Source organism: Lissotriton helveticus, chromosome 2_1 (genome assembly GCF_964261635.1).
Source record: "Lissotriton helveticus chromosome 2_1, aLisHel1.1, whole genome shotgun sequence".
Lineage (NCBI taxonomy): Eukaryota > Metazoa > Chordata > Amphibia > Caudata > Salamandridae > Lissotriton > Lissotriton helveticus.
Genome location: NC_136059.1, coordinates 1,423,794,587 through 1,423,820,905, shown reverse-complemented (window position 1 = coordinate 1,423,820,905; position 26,319 = coordinate 1,423,794,587).

Here is a 26,319-nt window from a genome sequence, read left to right as displayed (position 1 = left end):
TGAAACTTGCTAAAATGTGCCTCTCCGCTCTTCACTGAAAAGCTTGGTTCTGCATACATTTTTAGCATACGTTTGCTCCTGCTGGGTCAGCCGAGCAGCAAATTTCTACTTAACCACCTGCTATCATGAGAGAATCAGGGCTGCATCTTTTGAGCCCAGTACTGAGCCTGAAAAGCGTTTCCAACCCCACTTACAAGTGAAACTTGCTAAAATGTGCCTCTCTGCTCTTCACTGAAAAGCTTGGTTCTGCATACATTTTTGGCATACGTTTGCTCCTGCTGGGTCAGCCGAGCAGCAAATTTCTAATTAACCACCTGCTATCATGCGAGACATCAGGGCTGCATCTTTTGAGCCCAGTACTGAGCCTGAAAAGCGTTTCCAACCCCACTTACAAGTGAAACTTTCTAAAATGTGCCTGGATGCTCTTCACTGAAAAGCTTGGTTCTGCATACGATTTTAGCATACGTTTGCTCCTGTTGGGTCAGCCGAGCAGCGAATTTCTAATTAACCACCTGCTATCATGAGAGACATCAGGGCTGCATCTTTTGAGCCCAGTACTGAGCCTGAAAAGCGTTTCCAACCCCACTTACAAGTGAAACTTGCTAAAATGTGCCTCTCTGCTCTTCACTGAAAAGCTTGGTTCTGCATACATTTTTAGCATACGTTTGCTCCTGCTGGGTCAGCCGAGCAGCGAATTTCTAATTAACCACCTGCTATCATGAGAGACATCAGGGCTGCATCTTTTGAGCCCAGTACTGAGCCTGAAAAGCATTTCCAACCCCACTTACAAGTGAAACTTGCTAAAATGTGCCTGGATGCTCTTCACTGAAAAGCTTGGTTCTGCATACATTTTTAGCATACGTTTGCTCCTACTGGGTCAGCTGAGCAGCGAATTTCTAATTAACCACCTGCTATCATGAGAGACATCAGGGCTGCATCTTTTGAGCCCAGTACTGAGCCTGAAAAGCATTTCCAACCCCACTTACAAGTGAAACTTGCTAAAATGTGCTTGGCTGCTCTTCACTGAAAAGCTGGTTCTGCAACATTTTTAGCATACGTTTGCTTCTGCTGGGTCAGCCGAGCAGCAAATTTCTACTTAACCACCTGCTATCATGAGAGACATCAGGGCTGCATCTTTTGAGCCCAGTACTGAGCCTGATAAGCATTTCCAACCCCACTTACAAGTGAAACTTGCTAAAATGTGCCTGGCTGCTCTTCACTGAAAAGCTGGTTCTGCAACATTTTTAGCATACGTTTGCTCCTGCTGGGTCAGCCGAGCAGCAAATTTCTAATTAACCACCTGCTATCATGAGAGACATCAGGGCTGCATCTTTTGAGCCCAGTACTGAGCCTGAAAAGCGTTTCCAACCCCACTTACAAGTGAAACTTGCTAAAATGTGCCTCTCTGCTCTTCACTGAAAAGCTTGGTTCTGCATACATTTTTAGCATATGTTTGCTCCTGCTGGGTCAGCCGAGCAGCGAATTTCTAATTAACCACCTGCTATCATGAGAGACATCAGGGCTGCATCTTTTGAGCCCAGTACTGAGCCTGAAAAGCATTTCCAACCCCACTTACAAGTGAAACTTGCTAAAATGTGCCTCTCTGCTCTTCACTGAAAAGCTTGGTTCTGCATACATTTTTAGCATACGTTTGCTCCTGCTGGGTCAGCCGAGCAGCAAATTTCTAATTAACCACCTGCTATCATGAGAGACATCAGGGCTGCATCTTTTGAGCCCAGTACTGAGCCTGAAAAGCGTTTCCAACCCCACTTACAAGTGAAACTTGCTAAAATGTGCCTGGCTGCTCTTCACTGAAAAGCTGGTTCTGCAACATTTTTAGCATACGTTTGCTCCTGCTGGGTCAGCCGAGCAGCAAATTTCTACTTAACCACCTGCTATCATGAGAGACATCAGGGCTGCATCTTTTGAGCCCAGTACTGAGCCTGAAAAGCGTTTCCAACCCCACTTACAAGTGAAACTTGCTAAAATGTGCCTGGCTGCTCTTCAGTGAAAAGCTTGGTTCTGCATACATTTTTAGCATACGTTTGCTCCTACCGGGTCAGCCGAGCAGTGAATTTCTAATTAACGACCTGCTATCATGAGAGACATCAGGGCTGCATCTTTTGAGCCCCGTCTGAGCCTGAAAAGCGTTTCCAACCCCACTTACAAGTGAAACTTGCTAAAATTTGCCTCTCTGCTCTTCACTGAAAAGCTTGGTTCTGCATACATTTTTAGCATACGTTTGCTCCTGTTGGGTCAGCCGAGCAGCGAATTTCTAATTAACCACCTGCTATCATGAGAGACATCAGGGCTGCATCTTTTGAGCCCAGTAATGAGCCTGAAAAGCAATTCCAACCCCACTTACAAGTGAAACTTGCTAAAATGTGCCTCTCTGCTCTTCACTGAAAAGCTTGGTTCTCCATACATTTTTAGCATACGTTTGCTCCTGCTGGGTCAGCCGAGCAGCAAATTTCTACTTAACCACCTGCTATCATGAGAGACATCAGGGCTGCATCTTTTGAGCCCAGTACTGAGCCTGAAAAGCGTTTCCAACCCCACTTACAAGTGAAACTTGCTAAAATGTGCCTGGCTGCTCTTCACTGAAAAGCTGGTTTTGCAACATTTTTAGCATACGTTTGCTCCTGCTGGGTCAGCCGAGCAGCAAATTTCTACTTAACCACCTGCTATCATGAGAGACATCAGGGCTGCATCTTTTGAGCCCAGTACTGAGCCTGAAAAGCGTTTCCAACCCCACTTACAAGTGAAACTTGCTAAAATGTGCCTGGCTGCTCTTCAGTGAAAAGCTTGGTTCTGCATACATTTTTAGCATACGTTTGCTCCTGCCGGGTCAGCCGAGCAGTGAATTTCTAATTAACCACCTGCTATCATGAGAGACATCAGGGCTGCATCTTTTGAGCCCAGTACTGAGCCTGAAAAGCGTTTCCAACCCCACTTACAAGTGAAACTTGCTATAATGTGCCTGGCTGCTCTTCACTGAAAAGCTTGGTTCTGCAACATTTTTAGCATACGTTTGCTCCTGCTGGGTCAGCCGAGCAGAAAATTTCTACTTAACCACCTGCTATCATGAGAGACATCAGGGATGCATCTTTTGAGCCCAGTACTGAGCCTGAAAAGCATTTCCAACCCCACTTACAAGTGAAACTGCTAAAATGTGCCTGGCTGCTCTTCACTGAAAAGCTGGTTCTGCATACATTTTTGGCCTACGTTTGCTCCTGCTGGGTGAGCCGAGCAGAAAATTTCTACTTAACCACCTGCTATCATGAGAGACATCAGGGCTGCATCTTTAGAGCCCAGTACTGAGCCTGAAAGCATTTCCAACCCCACTTACAAGTGAAACTTGCTAAAATGTGCTTGGCTGCTCTTCACTGAAAAGCTGGTTCTGCATACATTTTTGGCATACGTTTGCTCCTGCTGGGTCAGTCGAGCAGCGAATTTCTAATTAACCACCTGCTATCATGAGAGACATCAGGGCTGCATCTTTTGAGCCCAGTACTGAGCCTGAAAAGCGTTTCCAACCCCACTTACAAGTGAAACTTGCTAAAATGTGCCTCTCTGCTCTTCACTTAAAAGCTTGGTTCTGCATACATTTTTAGCATACGTTTGCTCCTGCTGGGTCAGCCGAGCAGCAAATTTCTAATTAACCACCTGCTATCATGAGAGACATCAGGGCTGCATCTTTTGAGCCCAGTACTGAGCCTGAAAAGCGTTTCCAACCCCACTTACAAGTGAAACTTGCTAAAATGTGCCTGGATGCTCTTCACTGAAAAGCTTGGTTCTGCATACATTTTTAGCATACGTTTGCTCCTGTTGGGTTAGCCGAGCAGCGAATTTCTAATTAACCACCTGCTATCATGAGAGACATCAGGGCTGCATCTTTTGAGCCAGTATTGAGCCTGAAAAGCATTTCCAACCCCACTTACAAGTGAAACTTGCTAAAATGTGCCTGGCTGCTCTTCACTGAAACGCTGGTTCTGCAACATTTTTAGCATACGTTTGCTCCTGCTGGGTCAGCCGAGCAACGAATTTCTAATTAACCACCTGCTATCATGAGAGACATCAGGGCTGCATCTTTTGAGCCCAGTACTGAGCCTGAAAAGCGTTTCCAACCCCACTTACAAGTGAAACTTGCTAAAATGTGCCTCTCTGCTCTTCACTGAAAAGCTTGGTTCTGCATACGATTTTAGCATACGTTTGCTCCTGTTGGGTCAGCCGAGCAGCGAATTTCTAATTAACCACCTGCTATCATGAGAGACATCAGGGCTGCATCTTTTGAGCCCAGTACTGAGCCTGAAAAGCATTTCCAACCCCACTTACAAGTGAAACTTGCTAAAATGTGCTTGGCTGCTCTTCACTGAAAAGCTGGTTCTGCAACATTTTTAGCATACGTTTGCTTCTGCTGGGTCAGCTGAGCAGCAAATTTCTACTTAACCACCTGCTATCATGAGAGACATCAGGGCTGCATCTTTTGAGCCCAGTACTGAGCCTGAAAAGCGTTTCCAACCCCACTTACAAGTGAAACTTGCTAAAATTTGCCTCTCTGCTCTTCACTGAAAAGCTTGGTTCTGCATACATTTTTAGCATACGTTTGCTCCTGCTGGGTCAGCCGAGCAGCGAATTTCTAATTAACCACCTGCTATCATGAGAGACATCAGGGCTGCATCTTTTGAGCCCAGTACTGAGCCTGAAAAGCGTTTCCAACCCCACTTACAAGTGAAACTTGCTAAAATGTGCCTGGATGCTCTTCACTGAAAAGCTTGGTTCTGCATACATTTTTAGCATACGTTTGCTCCTGTTGGGTCATCCGAGCAGCGAATTTCTAATTAACCACCTGCTATCATGAGAGACATCAGGGCTGCATCTTTTGAGCCCAGTACTGAGCCTGAAAAGCATTTCCAACCTCACTTACAAGTGAAACTTGCTAAAATGTGCCTGGCTGCTCTTCACTGAAAAGCTGGTTCTGCAACATTTTTAGCATACGTTTGCTCCTGCTGGGTCAGCCGTGCAGCGAATTTCTAATTAACCACCTGCTATCATGAGAGACATCAGGGCTGCATCGTTTGAGCCCAGTACTGAGCCTGAAAAGCGTTTCCAACCCCACTTACAAGTGAAACTTGCTAAAATGTGCTTGGCTGCTCTTCACTGAAAAGCTGGTTCTGCAACATTTTTAGCATACGTTTGCTTCTGCTGGGTCAGCCGAGCAGCAAATTTCTACTTAACCACCTGCTATCATGAGAGACATCAGGGCTGCATCTTTTGAGCCCAGTACTGAGCCTGAAAAGCCTTTCCAACCCCACTTACAAGTGAAACTTGCTAAAATGTGCCTCTCTGCTCTTCACTGAAAAGCTTGGTTCTGCATACATTTTCAGCATACGTTTGCTCCTGCTGGGTCAGCCGAGCAGCGAATTTCTAATTAACCACCTGCTATCATGAGAGACATCAGGGCTGCATCTTTTGAGCCCAGTACTGAGCCTGAAAAGCGTTTCCAACCCCACTTACAAGTGAAACTTGCTAAAATGTGCCTGGATGCTCTTCACTGAAAAGCTTGGTTCTGCATACATTTTTAGCATACGTTTGCTCCTGCTGGGTCAGCCGAGCAGCGAATTTCTAATTAACCACCTGCTATCATGAGAGACATCAGGGCTGCATCTTTTGAGCCCAGTACTGAGCCTGAAAAGCATTTCCAACCCCACTTACAAGTGAAACTTGCTAAAATGTGCCTGGCTGCTCTTCACTGAAAAGCTGGTTCTGCAACATTTTTAGCATACGTTTGCTCCTGCTGGGTCAGCCGAGCAGCGAATTTCTAATTAACCACCTGCTATCATGAGAGACATCAGGGCTGCATCTTTTGAGCCCAGTACTGAGCCTGAAAAGCGTTTCCAACCCCACTTACAAGTGAAACTTGCTAAAATGTGCCTCTCTGCTCTTCACTGAAAAGCTTGGTTCTGCATACATTTTTAGCATACGTTTGCTCCTGCTGGGTCAGCCGAGCAGCAAATTTCTAATTAACCACCTGCTATCATGAGAGACATCAGGGCTGCATTTTTTGAGCCCAGTACTGAGCCTGAAAAGCGTTTCCAACCCCACTTACAAGTGAAACTTGCTAAAATGTGCCTGGCTGCTCTTCACTGAAAAGCTGGTTCTGCAACATTTTTAGCATACGTTTGCTCCTGCTGGGTCAGCCGAGCAGCAAATTTCTACTTAACCACCTGCTATCATGAGAGACATCAGGGCTGCATCTTTTGAGCCCAGTACTGAGCCTGAAAATTGTTTCCAACCACACTTACAAGTGAAACTTGCTAAAATGTGCCTGGCTGCTCTTCAGTGAAAAGCTTGGTTCTGCATACATTTTTAGCATACGTTTGCTCCTACCGGGTCAGCCGAGCAGTGAATTTCTAATTAACCACCTGCTATCATGAGAGACATCAGGGCTGCATCTTTTGAGCCCAGTACCGAGCCTGAAAAGCGTTTCCAACCCCACTTACAAGTGAAACTTGCTAAAATGTGCCTCTCTGCTCTTCACTGAAAAGCTTGGTTCTGCATACATTTTTAGCATATGTTTGCTCCTGTTGGGTCAGCCGAGCAGCGAATTTCTAATTAACCACCTGCTATCATGAGAGACATCAGGGCTGCATCTTTTGAGCCCAGTAATGAGCCTGAAAAGCAATTCCAACCCCACTTACAAGTGAAACTTGCTAAAATGTGCCTCTCTGCTCTTCACTGAAAAGCTTGGTTCTCCATACATTTTTAGCATACGTTTGCTCCTGCTGGGTCAGCCGAGCAGCACATTTCTACTTAACCACCTGCTATCATGAGAGACATCAGGGCTGCATCTTTTGAGCCCAGTACTGAGCCTGAAAAGCGTTTCCAACCCCACTTACAAGTGAAACTTGCTAAAATGTGCCTCTCTGCTCTTCACTGAAAAGCTTGGTTCTGCATACATTTTTAGCATACGTTTGCTCCTGCTGGGTCAGCCGAGCAGCAAATTTCTAATTAACCACCTGCTATCATGAGAGACATCAGGGCTGCATCTTTTGAGCCCAGTACTGAGCCTGAAAAGCGTTTCCAACCCCACTTAAAAGTGAAACTTGCTAAAATGTGCCTGGATGCTCTTCACTGAAAAGCTTGGTTCTGCATACATTTTTAGCATACGTTTGCTCCTGTTGGGTTAGCCGAGCAGCAAATTTCTAATTAACCACCTGCTATCATGAGAGACATCAGGGCTGCATCTTTTGAGCCAGTATTGAGCCTGAAAAGCATTTCCAACCCCACTTACAAGTGAAACTTGCTAAAATGTGCCTGGCTGCTCTTCACTGAAAAGCTGGTTCTGCAACATTTTTAGCATACGTTTGCTCCTGCTGGGTCAGCCGAGCAGCGAATTTCTAATTAACCACCTGCTATCATGAGAGACATCAGGGCTGCATCTTTTGAGCCCAGTACTGAGCCTGAAAAGCGTTTCCAACCCCACTTACAAGTGAAACTTGCTAAAATGTGCCTCTCTGCTCTTCACTGAAAAGCTTGGTTCTGCATACATTTTTAGCATACGTTTGCTCCTGCTGGGTCAGCCGAGCAGCAAATTTCTAATTAACCACCTGCTATCATGAGAGACATCAGGGCTGCATCTTTTGAGCCCAGTACTGAGCCTGAAAAGCGTTTCCAACCCCACTTACAAGTGAAACTTGCTAAAATGTGCCTGGATGCTCTTCACTGAAAAGCTTGGTTCTGCATACGATTTTAGCATACGTTTGCTCCTGTTGGGTCAGTCGAGCAGCGAATTTCTAATTAACCACCTGCTATCATGAGAGACATCAGGGCTGCATCTTTTGAGCCCAGTACTGAGCCTGAAAAGCGTTTCCAACCCCACTTACAAGTGAAACTTGCTAAAATGTGCCTCTCTGCTCTTCACTGAAAAGCTTGGTTCTGCATACATTTTTAGCATACGTTTGCTCCTGCTGGGTCAGCCGAGCAGCAAATTTCTAATTAACCACCTGCTATCATGAGAGACATCAGGGCTGCATCTTTTGAGCCCAGTACTGAGCCTGAAAAGCGTTTCCAACCCCACTTACAAGTGAAACTTGCTAAAATGTGCCTGGATGCTCTTCACTGAAAAGCTTGGTTCTGCATACATTTTTAGCATACGTTTGCTCCTGTTGGGTTAGCCGAGCAGCGAATTTCTAATTAACCACCTGCTATCATGAGAGACATCAGGGCTGCATCTTTTGAGCCAGTATTGAGCCTGAAAAGCATTTCCAACCCCACTTACAAGTGAAACTTGCTAAAATGTGCCTGGCTGCTCTTCACTGAAAAGCTGGTTCTGCAACATTTTTAGCATACGTTTGCTCCTGCTGGGTCAGCCGAGCAGCGAATTTCTAATTAACCACCTGCTATCATGAGAGACATCAGGGCTGCATCTTTTGAGCCCAGTACTGAGCCTGAAAAGCGTTTCCAACCCCACTTACAAGTGAAACTTGCTAAAATGTGCCTCTCTGCTCTTCACTGAAAAGCTTGGTTCTGCATACATTTTTAGCATACGTTTGCTCCTGCTGGGTCAGCCGAGCAGCAAATTTCTAATTAACCACCTGCTATCATGAGAGACATCAGGGCTGCATCTTTTGAGCCCAGTACTGAGCCTGAAAAGCGTTTCCAACCCCACTTACAAGTGAAACTTGCTAAAATGTGCCTCTATGCTCTTCACTGAAAAGCTTGGTTCTGCATACATTTTCAGCATACGTTTGCTCCTGCTGGGTCAGCCGAGCAGCGAATTTCTAATTAACCACCTGCTATCATGAGAGACATCAGTGCTGCATCTTTTGAGCCCAGTACTGAGCCTGAAAAGCGTTTCCAACCCCACTTACAAGTGAAACTTGCTAAAATGTGCCTGGATGCTCTTCACTGAAAAGCTTGGTTCTGCATACATTTTTAGCATACGTTTGCTCCTGCTGGGTCAGCCGAGCAGCGAATTTCTAATTAACCACCTGCTATCATGAGAGACATCAGGGCTGCATCTTTTGAGCCCAGTACTGAGCCTGAAAAGCATTTCCAACCCCACTTACAAGTGAAACTTGCTAAAATGTGCCTGGCTGCTCTTCACTGAAAAGCTGGTTCTGCAACATTTTTAGCATACGTTTGCTCCTGCTGGGTCAGCCGAGCAGCAAATTTCTACTTAACCACCTGCTATCATGAGAGACATCAGGGCTGCATCTTTTGAGCCCAGTACTGAGCCTGAAAAGCGTTTCCAACCCCACTTACAAGTGAAACTTGCTAAAATGTGCCTCTCTGCTCTTCACTGAAAAGCTTGGTTCTGCATACATTTTTAGCATACGTTTGCTCCTGCTGGGTCAGCCGAGCAGCAAATTTCTAATTAACCACCTGCTATCATGAGAGACATCAGGGCTGCATCTTTTGAGCCCAGTACTGAGCCTGAAAAGCGTTTCCAACCCCACTTACAAGTGAAACTTGCTAAAATGTGCCTGGCTGCTCTTCACTGAAAAGCTGGTTCTGCAACATTTTTAGCATACGTTTGCTCCTGCTGGGTCAGCCGAGCAGCAAATTTCTACTTAACCACCTGCTATCATGAGAGACATCAGGGCTGCATCTTTTGAGCCCAGTACTGAGCCTGAAAATTGTTTCCAACCACACTTACAAGTGAAACTTGCTAAAATGTGCCTGGCTGCTCTTCAGTGAAAAGCTTGGTTCTGCATACATTTTTAGCATACGTTTGCTCCTACCGGGTCAGCCGAGCAGTGAATTTCTAATTAACCACCTGCTATCATGAGAGACATCAGGGCTGCATCTTTTGAGCCCAGTACCGAGCCTGAAAAGCGTTTCCAACCCCACTTACAAGTGAAACTTGCTAAAATGTGCCTCTCTGCTCTTCACTGAAAAGCTTGGTTCTGCATACATTTTTAGCATATGTTTGCTCCTGTTGGGTCAGCCGAGCAGCGAATTTCTAATTAACCACCTGCTATCATGAGAGACATCAGGGCTGCATCTTTTGAGCCCAGTACTGAGCCTGAAAAGCGTTTCCAACCCCACTTACAAGTGAAACTTGCTAAAATGTGCCTCTCTGCTCTTCACTTAAAAGCTTGGTTCTGCATACATTTTTAGCATACGTTTGCTCCTGCTGGGTCAGCCGAGCAGCAAATTTCTAATTAACCACCTGCTATCATGAGAGACATCAGGGCTGCATCTTTTGAGCCCAGTACTGAGCCTGAAAAGCGTTTCCAACCCCACTTACAAGTGAAACTTGCTAAAATGTGCCTGGATGCTCTTCACTGAAAAGCTTGGTTCTGCATACATTTTTAGCATACGTTTGCTCCTGTTGGGTTAGCCGAGCAGCGAATTTCTAATTAACCACCTGCTATCATGAGAGACATCAGGGCTGCATCTTTTGAGCCAGTATTGAGCCTGAAAAGCATTTCCAACCCCACTTACAAGTGAAACTTGCTAAAATGTGCCTGGCTGCTCTTCACTGAAAAGCTGGTTCTGCAACATTTTTAGCATACGTTTGCTCCTGCTGGGTCAGCCGAGCAGCGAATTTCTAATTAACCACCTGCTATCATGAGAGACATCAGGGCTGCATCTTTTGAGCCCAGTACTGAGCCTGAAAAGCGTTTCCAACCCCACTTACAAGTGAAACTTGCTAAAATGTGCCTCTCTGCTCTTCACTGAAAAGCTTGGTTCTGCATACGATTTTAGCATACGTTTGCTCCTGTTGGGTCAGCCGAGCAGCGAATTTCTAATTAACCACCTGCTATCATGAGAGACATCAGGGCTGCATCTTTTGAGCCCAGTACTGAGCCTGAAAAGCATTTCCAACCCCACTTACAAGTGAAACTTGCTAAAATGTGCTTGGCTGCTCTTCACTGAAAAGCTGGTTCTGCAACATTTTTAGCATACGTTTGCTTCTGCTGGGTCAGCCGAGCAGCAAATTTCTACTTAACCACCTGCTATCATGAGAGACATCAGGGCTGCATCTTTTGAGCCCAGTACTGAGCCTGAAAAGCGTTTCCAACCCCACTTACAAGTGAAACTTGCTAAAATGTGCCTCTCTGCTCTTCACTGAAAAGCTTGGTTCTGCATACATTTTTAGCATACGTTTGCTCCTGCTGGGTCAGCCGAGCAGCGAATTTCTAATTAACCACCTGCTATCATGAGAGACATCAGGGCTGCATCTTTTGAGCCCAGTACTGAGCCTGAAAAGCGTTTCCAACCCCACTTACAAGTGAAACTTGCTAAAATGTGCCTGGATGCTCTTCACTGAAAAGCTTGGTTCTGCATACATTTTTAGCATACGTTTGCTCCTGTTGGGTCATCCGAGCAGCGAATTTCTAATTAACCACCTGCTATCATGAGAGACATCAGGGCTGCATCTTTTGAGCCCAGTACTGAGCCTGAAAAGCATTTCCAACCTCACTTACAAGTGAAACTTGCTAAAATGTGCCTGGCTGCTCTTCACTGAAAAGCTGGTTCTGCAACATTTTTAGCATACGTTTGCTCCTGCTGGGTCAGCCGTGCAGCGAATTTCTAATTAACCACCTGCTATCATGAGAGACATCAGGGCTGCATCGTTTGAGCCCAGTACTGAGCCTGAAAAGCGTTTCCAACCCCACTTACAAGTGAAACTTGCTAAAATGTGCTTGGCTGCTCTTCACTGAAAAGCTGGTTCTGCAACATTTTTAGCATACGTTTGCTTCTGCTGGGTCAGCCGAGCAGCAAATTTCTACTTAACCACCTGCTATCATGAGAGACATCAGGGCTGCATCTTTTGAGCCCAGTACTGAGCCTGAAAAGCCTTTCCAACCCCACTTACAAGTGAAACTTGCTAAAATGTGCCTCTCTGCTCTTCACTGAAAAGCTTGGTTCTGCATACATTTTCAGCATACGTTTGCTCCTGCTGGGTCAGCCGAGCAGCGAATTTCTAATTAACCACCTGCTATCATGAGAGACATCAGGGCTGCATCTTTTGAGCCCAGTACTGAGCCTGAAAAGCGTTTCCAACCCCACTTACAAGTGAAACTTGCTAAAATGTGCCTGGATGCTCTTCACTGAAAAGCTTGGTTCTGCATACATTTTTAGCATACGTTTGCTCCTGCTGGGTCAGCCGAGCAGCGAATTTCTAATTAACCACCTGCTATCATGAGAGACATCAGGGCTGCATCTTTTGAGCCCAGTACTGAGCCTGAAAAGCATTTCCAACCCCACTTACAAGTGAAACTTGCTAAAATGTGCCTGGCTGCTCTTCACTGAAAAGCTGGTTCTGCAACATTTTTAGCATACGTTTGCTCCTGCTGGGTCAGCCGAGCAGCGAATTTCTAATTAACCACCTGCTATCATGAGAGACATCAGGGCTGCATCTTTTGAGCCCAGTACTGAGCCTGAAAAGCGTTTCCAACCCCACTTACAAGTGAAACTTGCTAAAATGTGCCTCTCTGCTCTTCACTGAAAAGCTTGGTTCTGCATACATTTTTAGCATACGTTTGCTCCTGCTGGGTCAGCCGAGCAGCAAATTTCTAATTAACCACCTGCTATCATGAGAGACATCAGGGCTGCATCTTTTGAGCCCAGTACTGAGCCTGAAAAGCGTTTCCAACCCCACTTACAAGTGAAACTTGCTGAAATGTGCCTGGCTGCTCTTCACTGAAAAGCTGGTTCTGCAACATTTTTAGCATACGTTTGCTCCTGCTGGGTCAGCCGAGCAGCAAATTTCTACTTAACCACCTGCTATCATGAGAGACATCAGGGCTGCATCTTTTGAGCCCAGTACTGAGCCTGAAAATTGTTTCCAACCACACTTACAAGTGAAACTTGCTAAAATGTGCCTGGCTGCTCTTCACTGAAAAGCTTGGTTCTGCATACATTTTTAGCATACGTTTGCTCCTACCGGGTCAGCCGAGCAGTGAATTTCTAATTAACCACCTGCTATCATGAGAGACATCAGGGCTGCATCTTTTGAGCCCAGTACCGAGCCTGAAAAGCGTTTCCAACCCCACTTACAAGTGAAACTTGCTAAAATGTGCCTCTCTGCTCTTCACTGAAAAGCTTGGTTCTGCATACATTTTTAGCATATGTTTGCTCCTGTTGGGTCAGCCGAGCAGCGAATTTCTAATTAACCACCTGCTATCATGAGAGACATCAGGGCTGCATCTTTTGAGCCCAGTAATGAGCCTGAAAAGCAATTCCAACCCCACTTACAAGTGAAACTTGCTAAAATGTGCCTCTCTGCTCTTCACTGAAAAGCTTGGTTCTCCATACATTTTTAGCATACGTTTGCTCCTGCTGGGTCAGCCGAGCAGCACATTTCTACTTAACCACCTGCTATCATGAGAGACATCAGGGCTGCATCTTTTGAGCCCAGTACTGAGCCTGAAAAGCGTTTCCAACCCCACTTACAAGTGAAACTTGCTAAAATGTGCCTCTCTGCTCTTCACTGAAAAGCTTGGTTCTGCATACATTTTTAGCATACGTTTGCTCCTGCTGGGTCAGCCGAGCAGCAAATTTCTAATTAACCACCTGCTATCATGAGAGACATCAGGGCTGCATCTTTTGAGCCCAGTACTGAGCCTGAAAAGCGTTTCCAACCCCACTTAAAAGTGAAACTTGCTAAAATGTGCCTGGATGCTCTTCACTGAAAAGCTTGGTTCTGCATACATTTTTAGCATACGTTTGCTCCTGTTGGGTTAGCCGAGCAGCGAATTTCTAATTAACCACCTGCTATCATGAGAGACATCAGGGCTGCATCTTTTGAGCCAGTATTGAGCCTGAAAAGCATTTCCAACCCCACTTACAAGTGAAACTTGCTAAAATGTGCCTGGCTGCTCTTCACTGAAAAGCTGGTTCTGCAACATTTTTAGCATACGTTTGCTCCTGCTGGGTCAGCCGAGCAGCGAATTTCTAATTAACCACCTGCTATCATGAGAGACATCAGGGCTGCATCTTTTGAGCCCAGTACTGAGCCTGAAAAGCGTTTCCAACCCCACTTACAAGTGAAACTTGCTAAAATGTGCCTCTCTGCTCTTCACTGAAAAGCTTGGTTCTGCATACATTTTTAGCATACGTTTGCTCCTGCTGGGTCAGCCGAGCAGCAAATTTCTAATTAACCACCTGCTATCATGAGAGACATCAGGGCTGCATCTTTTGAGCCCAGTACTGAGCCTGAAAAGCGTTTCCAACCCCACTTACAAGTGAAACTTGCTAAAATGTGCCTGGATGCTCTTCACTGAAAAGCTTGGTTCTGCATACGATTTTAGCATACGTTTGCTCCTGTTGGGTCAGTCGAGCAGCGAATTTCTAATTAACCACCTGCTATCATGAGAGACATCAGGGCTGCATCTTTTGAGCCCAGTACTGAGCCTGAAAAGCGTTTCCAACCCCACTTACAAGTGAAACTTGCTAAAATGTGCCTCTCTGCTCTTCACTGAAAAGCTTGGTTCTGCATACATTTTTAGCATACGTTTGCTCCTGCTGGGTCAGCCGAGCAGCAAATTTCTAATTAACCACCTGCTATCATGAGAGACATCAGGGCTGCATCTTTTGAGCCCAGTACTGAGCCTGAAAAGCGTTTCCAACCCCACTTACAAGTGAAACTTGCTAAAATGTGCCTGGATGCTCTTCACTGAAAAGCTTGGTTCTGCATACATTTTTAGCATAGGTTTGCTCCTGTTGGGTTAGCCGAGCAGCGAATTTCTAATTAACCACCTGCTATCATGAGAGACATCAGGGCTGCATCTTTTGAGCCAGTATTGAGCCTGAAAAGCATTTCCAACCCCACTTACAAGTGAAACTTGCTAAAATGTGCCTGGCTGCTCTTCACTGAAAAGCTGGTTCTGCAACATTTTTAGCATACGTTTGCTCCTGCTGGGTCAGCCGAGCAGCGAATTTCTAATTAACCACCTGCTATCATGAGAGACATCAGGGCTGCATCTTTTGAGCCCAGTACTGAGCCTGAAAAGCGTTTCCAACCCCACTTACAAGTGAAACTTGCTAAAATGTGCCTCTCTGCTCTTCACTGAAAAGCTTGGTTCTGCATACATTTTTAGCATACGTTTGCTCCTGCTGGGTCAGCCGAGCAGCAAATTTCTAATTAACCACCTGCTATCATGAGAGACATCAGGGCTGCATCTTTTGAGCCCAGTACTGAGCCTGAAAAGCGTTTCCAACCCCACTTACAAGTGAAACTTGCTAAAATGTGCCTGGATGCTCTTCACTGAAAAGCTTGGTTCTGCATACGATTTTAGCATACATTTGCTCCTGTTGGGTCAGCCGAGCAGCGAATTTCTAATTAACCACCTGCTATCATGAGAGACATCAGGGCTGCATCTTTTGAGCCCAGTACTGAGCCTGAAAAGCATTTCCAACCCCACTTACAAGTGAAACTTGCTAAAATGTGCTTGGCTGCTCTTCACTGAAAAGCTGGTTCTGCAACATTTTTAGCATACGTTTGCTTCTGCTGGGTCAGCCGAGCAGCAAATTTCTACTTAACCACCTGCTATCATGAGAGACATCAGGGCTGCATCTTTTGAGCCCAGTACTGAGCCTGAAAAGCGTTTCCAACCCCACTTACAAGTGAAACTTGCTAAAATGTGCCTCTCTGCTCTTCACTGAAAAGCTTGGTTCTGCATACATTTTTAGCATACGTTTGCTCCTGCTGGGTCAGCCGAGCAGCGAATTTCTAATTAACCACCTGCTATCATGAGAGACATCAGGGCTGCATCTTTTGAGCCCAGTACTGAGCCTGAAAAGCGTTTCCAACCCCACTTACAAGTGAAACTTGCTAAAATGTGCCTGGATGCTCTTCACTGAAAAGCTTGGTTCTGCATACATTTTTAGCATACGTTTGCTCCTGTTGGGTCATCCGAGCAGCGAATTTCTAATTAACCACCTGCTATCATGAGAGGCATCAGGGCTGCATCTTTTGAGCCCAGTACTGAGCCTGAAAAGCATTTCCAACCCCACTTACAAGTGAAACTTGCTAAAATGTGCCTGGCTGCTCTTCACTGAAAAGCTGGTTCTGCAACATTTTTAGCATACGTTTGCTCCTGCTGGGTCAGCCGAGCAGCGAATTTCTAATTAACCACCTGCTATCATGAGAGACATCAGGGCTGCATCTTTTTAGCCCAGTACTGAGCCTGAAAAGCGTTTCCAACCCCACTTACAAGTGAAACTTGCTAAAATGTGCTTGGCTGCTCTTCACTGAAAAGCTGGTTCTGCAACATTTTTAGCATACGTTTGCTTCTGCTGGGTCAGCCGAGCAGCAAATTTCTACTTAACCACCTGCTATCATGAGAGACATCAGGGCTGCATCTTTTGAGCCCAGTACTGAGCCTGAAAAGCCTTTCCAACCCCACTTACAAGTGAAACTTGCTAAAATGTGCCTCTCTGCTCTTCACTGAAAAGCTTGGTTCTGCATACATTTTCAGCATACGTTTGCTCCTGCTGGGTCAGCCGAGCAGCGAATTTCTAATTAACCACCTGCTATCATGAGAGACATCAGGGCTGCATCTTTTGAGCCCAGTACTGAGCCTGAAAAGCGTTTCCAACCCCACTTACAAGTGAAACTTGCTAAAATGTGCCTGGATGCTCTTCACTGAAAAGCTTGGTTCTGCATACATTTTTAGCATACGTTTGCTCCTGCTGGGTCAGCCGAGCAGCGAATTTCTAATTAACCACCTGCTATCATGAGAGACATCAGGGCTGCATCTTTTGAGCCCAGTACTGAGCCTGAAAAGCATTTCCAACCCCACTTACAAGTGAAACTTGCTAAAATGTGCCTGGCTGCTCTTCACTGAAAAGCTGGTTCTGCAACATTTTTAGCATACGTTTGCTCCTGCTGGGTCAGCCGAGCAGCGAATTTCTAATTAACCACCTGCTATCATGAGAGACATCAGGGCTGCATCTTTTGAGCCCAGTACTGAGCCTGAAAAGCGTTTCCAACCCCACTTACAAGTGAAACTTGCTAAAATGTGCCTCTCTGCTCTTCACTGAAAAGCTTGGTTCTGCATACATTTTTAGCATACGTTTGCTCCTGCTGGGTCAGCCGAGCAGCAAATTTCTAATTAACCACCTGCTATCATGAGAGACATCAGGGCTGCATCTTTTGAGCCCAGTACTGAGCCTGAAAAGTGTTTCCAACCCCACTTACAAGTGAAACTTGCTAAAATGTGCCTGGCTGCTCTTCACTGAAAAGCTGGTTCTGCAACATTTTTAGCATACGTTTGCTCCTGCTGGGTCAGCCGAGCAGCAAATTTCTACTTAACCACCTGCTATCATGAGAGACATCAGGGCTGCATCTTTTGAGCCCAGTACTGAGCCTGAAAATTGTTTCCAACCACACTTACAAGTGAAACTTGCTAAAATGTGCCTGGCTGCTCTTCAGTGAAAAGCTTGGTTCTGCATACATTTTTAGCATACGTTTGCTCCTACCGGGTCAGCCGAGCAGTGAATTTCTAATTAACCACCTGCTATCATGAGAGACATCAGGGCTGCATCTTTTGAGCCCAGTACCGAGCCTGAAAAGCGTTTCCAACCCCACTTACAAGTGAAACTTGCTAAAATGTGCCTCTCTGCTCTTCACTGAAAAGCTTGGTTCTGCATACATTTTTAGCATACGTTTGCTCCTGTTGGGTCAGCCGAGCAGCGAATTTCTAATTAACCACCTGCTATCATGAGAGACATCAGGGCTGCATCTTTTGAGCCCAGTAATGAGCCTGAAAAGCAATTCCAACCCCACTTACAAGTGAAACTTGCTAAAATGTGCCTCTCTGCTCTTCACTGAAAAGCTTGGTTCTCCATACATTTTTAGCATACGTTTGCTCCTGCTGGGTCAGCCGAGCAGCACATTTCTACTTAACCACCTGCTATCATGAGAGACATCAGGGCTGCATCTTTTGAGCCCAGTACTGAGCCTGAAAAGCGTTTCCAACCCCACTTACAAGTGAAACTTGCTAAAATGTGCCTCTCTGCTCTTCACAGAAAAGCTTGGTTCTGCATACATTTTTAGCATACGTTTGCTCCTACCGGGTCAGCCGAGCAGTGAATTTCTAATTAACCACCTGCTATCATGAGAGACATCAGGGCTGCATCTTTTGAGCCCAGTACTGAGCCTGAAAAGCGTTTCCAACCCCACTTACAAGTGAAACTTGCTAAAATGTGCCTCTCTGCTCTTCACTGAAAAGCTTGGTTCTGAATACATTTTTAGCATACGTTTGCTCCTGTTGGGTCAGCCGAGCAGCGAATTTCTAATTAACCACCTGCTATCATGAGAGACATCAGGGCTGCATCTTTTGAGCCCAGTAATGAGCCTGAAAAGCAATTCCAACCCCACTTACAAGTGAAACTTGCTAAAATGTGCCTGGATGCTCTTCACGGAAAAGCTTGATTCTGCATACGATTTAAGCATACGTTTGCTCCTGTTGGGTCAGCCGAGCAGCGAATTTCTAATTAACCACCTGCTATCATGAGACACATCAGGGCTGCATCTTTTGAGCCCAGTACTGAGCCTGAAAAGCGTTTCCAACCCCACTTACAAGTGAAACTTGCTAAAATGTGCCTCTCTGCTCTTCACTGAAAAGCTTGGTTCTGCATACATTTTTAGCATACGTTTGCTCCTGTTGGGTCAGCCGAGCAGCGAATTTCTAATTAACCACCTGCTATCATGAGAGACATCAGGGCTGCATCTTTTGAGCCCAGTAATGAGCCTGAAAAGCAATTCCAACCCCACTTACAAGTGAAACTTGCTAAAATGTGCCTGGATGCTCTTCACGGAAAAGCTTGGTTCTGCATACGATTTTAGCATACGTTTGCTCCTGTTGGGTCAGCCGAGCAGCGAATTTCTAATTAACCACCTGCTATCATGAGACACATCAGGGCTGCATCTTTTGAGCCCAGTACTGAGCCTGAAAAGCGTTTCCAACCCCACTTACAAGTGAAACTTGCTAAAATGTGCCTCTCTGCTCTTCACTGAAAAGCTTGGTTCTGCATACATTTTTAGCATACGTTTGCTCCTGCTGGGTCAGCCGAGCAGCGAATTTCTAATTAACCACCTGCTATCATGAGAGACATCAGGGCTGCATCTTTTGAGCCCAGTACTGAGCCTGAAAAGCGTTTCCAACCCCACTTACAAGTGAAACTTGCTAAAATGTGCCTCTCTGCTCTTCACTGAAAAGCTTGGTTCTGCATAAATTTTTAGCATACGTTTGCTCCTGCTGGGTCAGCCGAGCAGCAAATTTCTAATTAACCACCTGCTATCATGAGAGACATCAGGGCTGCATCTTTTGAGCCCAGTACTGAGCCTGAAAAGCATTTCCAACCCCACTTACAAGTGAAACTTGCTAAAATGTGCCTGGATGCTCTTCACTGAAAAGCTTGGTTCTGCATACATTTTTAGCATACGTTTGCTCCTGTTGGGTCAGCCGAGCAGCGAATTTCTAATTAACCACCTGCTATCATGAGAGACATCAGGGCTGCATCTTTTGAGCCCAGTACTGAGCCTGAAAAGCATTTCCAACCCCACTTACAAGTGAAACTTGCTAAAATGTGCCTGGATGCTCTTCACTGAAAAGCTTGGTTCTGCATACATTTTTAGCATACGTTTGCTCCTGCTGGGTCAGCCGAGCAGCTAATTTCTAATTAACCACCTGCTATCATGAGAGACATCAGGGCTGCATCTTTTGAGCCCAGTACTGAGCCTGAAAAGCATTTCCAACCCCACTTACAAGTGAAACTTGCTAAAATGTGCCTGGCTGCTCTTCACTGAAAAGCTGGTTCTGCAACATTTTTAGCATACGTTTGCTCCTGCTGGGTCAGCCGAGCAGCGAATTTCTAATTAACCACCTGCTATCATGAGAGACATCAGGGCTGCATCTTTTGAGCCCAGTACTGAGCCTGAAAAGCGTTTCCAACCCCACTTACAAGTGAAACTTGCTAAAATGTGCCTCTCTGCTCTTCACTGAAAAGCTTGGTTCTGCATACATTTTTAGCATATACGTTTGCTCCTGCTGGGTCAGCCGAGCAGCAAATTTCTACTTAACCACCTGCTATCATGAGAGACATCAGGGCTGCATCTTTGGAGCCCAGTACTGAGCCTGAAAAGCGTTTCCAACCCCACTTACAAGTGAAACTTGCTAAAATGTGCCTGGATGCTCTTCACTGAAAAGCTTGGTTCTGCATACATTTTTAGCATACGTTTCTCCTGCTGGGTCAGCCGAGCAGCGAATTTCTAATTAACCACCTGCTATCATGAGAGACATCAGGGCTGCATCTTTTGAGCCCAGTACTGAGCCTGAAAAGCATTTCCAACCCCACTTACAAGTGAAACTTGCTAAAATGTGCCTGGCTGCTCTTCACTGAAAAGCTGGTTCTGCAACATTTTTAGCATACGTTTGCTCCTGCTGGGTCAGCCGAGCAGCGAATTTCTAATTAACCACCTGCTATCATGAGAGACATCAGGGCTGCATCATTTGAGCCCAGTACTGAGCCTGAAAAGCGTTTCCAACCCCACTTACAAGTGAAACTTGCTAAAATGTGCCTCTCTGCTCTTCACAGAAAAGCTTGGTTCTGCATACATTTTTAGCATACGTTTGCTCCTACCGGGTCAGCCGAGCAGTGAATTTCTAATTAACCACCTGCTATCATGAGAGACATCAGGGCTGCATCTTTTGAGCCCAGTACTGAGCCTGAAAAGCGTTTCCAACCCCACTTACAAGTGAAACTTGCTAAAATGTGCCTCTCTGCTCTTCACTGAAAAGCTTGGTTCTGAATACATTTTTAGCATACGTTTGCTCCTGTTGGGTCAGCCGAGCAGCGAATTTCTAATTAACCACCTGCTATCATGAGAGACATCAGGGCTGCATCTTTTGAGCCCAGTAATGAGCCTGAAAAGCAATTCCAACCCCACTTACAAGTGAAACTTGCTAAAATGTGCCTGGATGCTCTTCACGGAAAAGCTTGATTCTGCATACGATTTAAGCATACGTTTGCTCCTGTTGGGTCAGCCGAGCAGCGAATTTCTAATTAACCACCTGCTATCATGAGACACATCAGGGCTGCATCTTTTGAGCCCAGTACTGAGCCTGAAAAGCGTTTCCAACCCCACTTACAAGTGAAACTTGCTAAAATGTGCCTCTCTGCTCTTCACTGAAAAGCTTGGTTCTGCATACATTTTTAGCATACGTTTGCTCCTGTTGGGTCAGCCGAGCAGCGAATTTCTAATTAACCACCTGCTATCATGAGAGACATCAGGGCTGCATCTTTTGAGCCCAGTAATGAGCCTGAAAAGCAATTCCAACCCCACTTACAAGTGAAACTTGCTAAAATGTGCCTGGATGCTCTTCACGGAAAAGCTTGGTTCTGCATACGATTTTAGCATACGTTTGCTCCTGTTGGGTCAGCCGAGCAGCGAATTTCTAATTAACCACCTGCTATCATGAGACACATCAGGGCTGCATCTTTTGAGCCCAGTACTGAGCCTGAAAAGCGTTTCCAACCCCACTTACAAGTGAAACTTGCTAAAATGTGCCTCTCTGCTCTTCACTGAAAAGCTTGGTTCTGCATACATTTTTAGCATACGTTTGCTCCTGCTGGGTCAGCCGAGCAGCGAATTTCTAATTAACCACCTGCTATCATGAGAGACATCAGGGCTGCATCTTTTGAGCCCAGTACTGAGCCTGAAAAGCGTTTCCAACCCCACTTACAAGTGAAACTTGCTAAAATGTGCCTCTCTGCTCTTCACTGAAAAGCTTGGTTCTGCATAAATTTTTAGCATACGTTTGCTCCTGCTGGGTCAGCCGAGCAGCAAATTTCTAATTAACCACCTGCTATCATGAGAGACATCAGGGCTGCATCTTTTGAGCCCAGTACTGAGCCTGAAAAGCATTTCCAACCCCACTTACAAGTGAAACTTGCTAAAATGTGCCTGGATGCTCTTCACTGAAAAGCTTGGTTCTGCATACATTTTTAGCATACGTTTGCTCCTGTTGGGTCAGCCGAGCAGCGAATTTCTAATTAACCACCTGCTATCATGAGAGACATCAGGGCTGCATCTTTTGAGCCCAGTACTGAGCCTGAAAAGCATTTCCAACCCCACTTACAAGTGAAACTTGCTAAAATGTGCCTGGATGCTCTTCACTGAAAAGCTTGGTTCTGCATACATTTTTAGCATACGTTTGCTCCTGCTGGGTCAGCCGAGCAGCTAATTTCTAATTAACCACCTGCTATCATGAGAGACATCAGGGCTGCATCTTTTGAGCCCAGTACTGAGCCTGAAAAGCATTTCCAACCCCACTTACAAGTGAAACTTGCTAAAATGTGCCTGGCTGCTCTTCACTGAAAAGCTGGTTCTGCAACATTTTTAGCATACGTTTGCTCCTGCTGGGTCAGCCGAGCAGCGAATTTCTAATTAACCACCTGCTATCATGAGAGACATCAGGGCTGCATCTTTTGAGCCCAGTACTGAGCCTGAAAAGCGTTTCCAACCCCACTTACAAGTGAAACTTGCTAAAATGTGCCTCTCTGCTCTTCACTGAAAAGCTTGGTTCTGCATACATTTTTAGCATATACGTTTGCTCCTGCTGGGTCAGCCGAGCAGCAAATTTCTACTTAACCACCTGCTATCATGAGAGACATCAGGGCTGCATCTTTGGAGCCCAGTACTGAGCCTGAAAAGCGTTTCCAACCCCACTTACAAGTGAAACTTGCTAAAATGTGCCTGGATGCTCTTCACTGAAAAGCTTGGTTCTGCATACATTTTTAGCATACGTTTCTCCTGCTGGGTCAGCCGAGCAGCGAATTTCTAATTAACCACCTGCTATCATGAGAGACATCAGGGCTGCATCTTTTGAGCCCAGTACTGAGCCTGAAAAGCATTTCCAACCCCACTTACAAGTGAAACTTGCTAAAATGTGCCTGGCTGCTCTTCACTGAAAAGCTGGTTCTGCAACATTTTTAGCATACGTTTGCTCCTGCTGGGTCAGCCGAGCAGCGAATTTCTAATTAACCACCTGCTATCATGAGAGACATCAGGGCTGCATCATTTGAGCCCAGTACTGAGCCTGAAAAGCGTTTCCAACCCCACTTACAAGTGAAACTTGCTAAAATGTGCTTGGCTGCTCTTCACTGAAAAGCTGGTTCTGCAACATTTTTAGCATACGTTTGCTTCTGCTGGGTCAGCCGAGCAGCAAATTTCTACTTAACCACCTGCTATCATGAGAGACATCAGGGCTGCATCTTTTGAGCCCAGTACTGAGCCTGAAAAGCGTTTCCAACCCCACTTACAAGTGAAACTTGCTAAAATGTGCCTCTCTGCTCTTCACTGAAAAGCTTGGTTCTGCATACATTTTCAGCATACGTTTGCTCCTGCTGGGTCAGCCGAGCAGCGAATTTCTAATTAACCACCTGTTATCATGAGAGACATCAGGGCTGAATCTTTTGAGCCCAGTACTGAGCCTGAAAAGCGTTTCCAACCCCACTTACAAGTGAAACTTGCTAAAATGTGCCTGGATGCTCTTCACTGAAAAGCTTGGTTCTGCATACATTTTTAGCATACGTTTGCTCCTGCTGGGTCAGCCGAGCAGCGAATTTCTAATTAACCACCTGCTATCATGAGAGACATCAGGGCTGCATCTTTTGAGCCCAGTACTGAGCCTGAAAAGCATTTCCAACCCCACTTACAAGTGAAACTTGCTAAAATGTGCCTGGCTGCTCTTCACTGAAAAGCTGGTTCTGCAACATTTTTAGCATACGTTTGCTCCTGCTGGGTCAGCCGAGCAGCGAATTTCTAATTAACCACCTGCTATCATGAGAGACATCAGGGCTGCATCTTTTGAGCCCAGTACTGAGCCTGAAAAGCGTTTCCAACCCCACTTACAAGTGAAACTTGCTAAAATGTGCCTCTCTGCTCTTCACTGAAAAGCTTGGTTCTGCATACATTTTTAGCATACGTTTGCTCCTGCTGGGTCAGCCGAGCAGCAAATTTCTAATTAACCACCTGCTATCATGAGAGACATCAGGGCTGCATCTTTTGAGCCCAGTACTGAGCCTGAAAAGCGTTTCCAACCCCACTACAAGTGAAACTTGCTAAAATGTGCCTGGCTGCTTTTCACTGAAAAGCTGGTTCTGCAACATTTTTAGCATACGTTTGCTCCTGCTGGGTCAGCCGAGCAGCAAATTTCTACTTAACCACCTGCTATCATGAGAGACATCAGGGCTGCATCTTTTGAGCCCAGTACTGAGCCTGAAAATTGTTTCCAACCACACTTACAAGTGAAACTTGCTAAAATGTGCCTGGCTGCTCTTCAGTGAAAAGCTTGGTTCTGCATACATTTTTAGCATACGTTTGCTCCTACCGGGTCAGCCGAGCAGTGAATTTCTAATTAACCACCTGCTATCATGAGAGACATCAGGGCTGCATCTTTTGAGCCCAGTGCTGAGCCTGAAAAGCGTTTCCAACCCCACTTACAAGTGAAACTTGCTAAAATGTGCCTCTCTGCTCTTCACTGAAAAGCTTGGTTCTGCATACATTTTTAGCATACGTTTGCTCCTGTTGGGTCAGCCGAGCAGCGAATTTCTAATTAACCACCTGCTATCATGAGAGACATCAGGGCTGCATCTTTTGAGCCCAGTAATGAGCCTGAAAAGCAATTCCAACCCCACTTACAAGTGAAACTTGCTAAAATGTGCCTCTCTGCTCTTCACTGAAAAGCTTGGTTCTCCATACATTTTTAGCATACGTTTGCTCCTGCTGGGTCAGCCGAGCAGCACATTTCTACTTAACCACCTGCTATCATGAGAGACATCAGGGCTGCATCTTTTGAGCCCAGTACTGAGCCTGAAAAGCGTTTCCAACCCCACTTACAAGTGAAACTTGCTAAAATGTGCCTCTCTGCTCTTCACAGAAAAGCTTGGTTCTGCATACATTTTTAGCATACGTTTGCTCCTACCGGGTCAGCCGAGCAGTGAATTTCTAATTAACCACCTGCTATCATGAGAGACATCAGGGCTGCATCTTTTGAGCCCAGTACTGAGCCTGAAAAGCGTTTCGAACCCCACTTACAAGTGAAACTTGCTAAAATGTGCCTCTCTGCTCTTCACTGAAAAGCTTGATTCTGCATACATTTTTAGCATACGTTTGCTCCTGTTGGGTCAGCCGAGCAGCGAATTTCTAATTAACCACCTGCTATCATGAGAGACATCAGGGCTGCATCTTTTGAGCCCAGTAATGAGCCTGAAAAGCAATTCCAACCCCACTTACAAGTGAAACTTGCTAAAATGTGCCTGGATGCTCTTCACGGAAAAGCTTGGTTCTGCATACGATTTTAGCATACGTTTGCTCCTGTTGGGTCAGCCGAGCAGCGAATTTCTAATTAACCACCTGCTATCATGAGACACATCAGGGCTGCATCTTTTGAGCCCAGTACTGAGCCTGAAAAGCGTTTCCAACCCCACTTACAAGTGAAACTTGCTAAAATGTGCCTCTCTGCTCTTCACTGAAAAGCTTGGTTCTGCATACATTTTTAGCATACGTTTGCTCCTGCTGGGTCAGCCGAGCAGCGAATTTCTAATTAACCACCTGCTATCATGAGAGACATCAGGGCTGCATCTTTTGAGCCCAGTACTGAGCCTGAAAAGCGTTTCCAACCCCACTTACAAGTGAAACTTGCTAAAATGTGCCTCTCTGCTCTTCACTGAAAAGCTTGGTTCTGCATACATTTTTAGCATACGTTTGCTCCTGTTGGGTCAGCCGAGCAGCGAATTTCTAATTAACCACCTGCTATCATGAGAGACATCAGGGCTGCATCTTTTGAGCCCAGTACTGAGCCTGAAAAGCATTTCCAACCCCACTTACAAGTGAAACTTGCTAAAATGTGCTTGGCTGCTCTTCACTGAAAAGCTGGTTCTGCAACATTTTTAGCATACGTTTGCTTCTGCTGGGTCAGCCGAGCAGCAAATTTCTACTTAACCACCTGCTATCATGAGAGACATCAGGGCTGCATCTTTTGAGCCCAGTACTGAGCCTGAAAAGCGTTTCCAACCCCACTTACAAGTGAAACTTGCTAAAATGTGCCTCTCTGCTCTTCACTGAAAAGCTTGGTTCTGCATACATTTTTAGCATACGTTTGCTCCTGCTGGGTCAGCCGAGCAGCGAATTTCTAATTAACCACCTGCTATCATGAGAGACATCAGGGCTGCATCTTTTGAGCCCAGTACTGAGCCTGAAAAGCGTTTCCAACCCCACTTACAAGTGAAACTTGCTAAAATGTGCCTGGATGCTCTTCACTGAAAAGCTTGGTTCTGCATACATTTTTAGCA